The sequence below is a fragment of the Microtus ochrogaster genome, unplaced genomic scaffold, assembly GCF_000317375.1.
Source record: "Microtus ochrogaster isolate Prairie Vole_2 unplaced genomic scaffold, MicOch1.0 UNK100, whole genome shotgun sequence".
NCBI classification, from domain to species: Eukaryota; Metazoa; Chordata; class Mammalia; order Rodentia; family Cricetidae; genus Microtus; species Microtus ochrogaster.
In genome coordinates this window covers 21,579-23,859 of record NW_004949198.1, presented here as the reverse complement: position 1 = coordinate 23,859, position 2,281 = coordinate 21,579, and positions in this window count along the sequence as shown.

The following is a 2,281-nucleotide window of genomic DNA, read 5'->3' as shown; positions in this document are numbered from 1 at the left end:
AAGGTGTGCTCCACCACCACCCAGCAGTGAAAAGGGTTTCTGATCTTAGCCTACTCTTGCTAGAACTAACCAGGAACCCACAAGAACAATATCACCATCTTCTGAGGGCAGTGGCCACAGTGATCTAACCACCTTAGACTAGATCCTTCCTTTCTAAAAATTATTTTTCTTTGGCTTTGCTTTTTTTAACACGAGCATAGCTATATGGCCCAGGTTGGCCTGAGAATTTGAATTCTCTAGCCTCAGCTATTTAAATACTGGGATTTCAAGCATGGAACTCTATACACAGCCTACCACTGTAGGCGGAGGCTGTTTGTTTGTTCCTGGCCAAAAATAATCACACAGAAAATGTATTAATTAAAACACTGCTTGACCAATCACTTAAGCGTATTGCAGGCTAGCTTGTGTATCTTAAATTAACCCATTTCTATTAATTTATATTTTACCACGAGGCTTGTGGTTTACTGGTTATTATCTAGCAGGAAGGCATCTTTCTCCTTTAGCACCTACATGGCATCTCCCTGACCCCACCTATTGCCTCTCTATATGTCTGTTTAGATTTCCTGCCTGGCTTTACTCTGTTAAGCCATCGGCCAAAAGCCACTTCTTTACTAACAAATAGCAATAAGACATATTCACAGCATACAGAGGGGAATCCCACATCACCTCCCCTTTTCTGTCTAAATAAAAAGGAAGATTGAAGATGGATGCTATAAAGTAATACCACACTAGTTTAGAATTGGGTATAATAACCAGTTATTTATTTAGAAGTAGACTCACAGATCACAGTCCTCTGTATGAACAGGGAACAGACACTGAATCCAGCAGCCAGGAGAGCAGGCATGCAAGCTTTATGGCTATGTTAGTATTTTTGCTGGTTTGTCTGCTTTGAAACAATGTCTCATTCCGTGTTCTACACTGGCTACAAATTCATGATCCTCTGCTCTGCTTCCCAGCCTGTTTGCCACCACACTTGGTTAATACAGAGTCTTTATTCAGAATGACTGCAAAATAAGAAAGCGGGCAATGAATCCTTTCCAACACAATAGTATGCGAATGTTCAGGTCTCTTACCTTAGGCTTCATATTCATTAAATGGATTTCCCTTACGTTGCTAAATCCATCTGCTCCGGTGTCTCTTGTGCAGCCACTGTCCTGAATCAATCACACAGATCAGACTGTCTGCAGAACTGAGCTTTCTTCCCTCAAGTGACCCACTTTGCAGATGTGGGAATTGTTCTGCACACTTCCAAAGATCAATTGGAGAATCTGAACTTGACTGGTAGAAGCCAAGTGAGCCAAATAATGAAGATAGGGAAGGAAATATTGGGCTCATAATGCCAGTGATAGAGTTATCAGTAAAACTGGTCAGGAAGTAACCAGATGTGACATTTTAGCTGAGGAAGGAGCCAGAAAGGTCACTTTTCATATTCTATTCTTTGCTAGCAATCCAGCCCACCCTCTAGGAGAGGATTAAATTCCTTCTCCTGGAGGGGGAATTATTTACATATATTATTTAGTATTCTTTATAAGGAAGGCCTATCTCTTATTCCCAATTCATTTATTTTTTTAATCATTTATTATGTCAGCACGGACGCCTATATACTTATTTTATACTCTTGATTAGAATCAAAGGCTGTTATTTCATAGTTCACATTATTCCAGCTGTAGCCACTAGGGACCCATTCAAAATGCTCACTTCAGATGCCCTCATTTTTTTCCCTTTAGGAGGGTGTTTCTCAATTTTGTGCACTTTCCAATGTTCTAGGCTCATTATATTTTCCTTGTCTCAGTACTAGCATCAGGCCAAGTCTTTAAAAAGCCTTGATTTTTTCATTGCAGAATCAGGTTTAGAAACAAAGATCAGAGTGAGTGTGGTTATTGAGATGGCTATTATCTTCACACCAACCTACACCAACTATATACCCTCTATGTTAAATAAATGAGCTCATACTGAAGCCTCCAATTTAAATTAGGAATTCTTTGCAAAATTATATCTTAGTGTATAAATAAATGGCTCTCATTGTATTTTTACATACATATCATTTTACCACTCATATTCAATCTCTCATTACTCCAATGTGTCTCTTCCTACTGCTCATCTTTCTTGCAAATAATCCATGCTCCTTCACATCCTGTGTAAATATATTTAAATGCAGATTCTGCATGAGGAAAACATGATATTTGCTTTGCCCATTATCCTTTCTTTTGCACTCTCCTCACTTCTCTCCCCCACCACAGTAGCCCTTCTATTCCCCTGTCCCGCGTACATTAAAATGAAA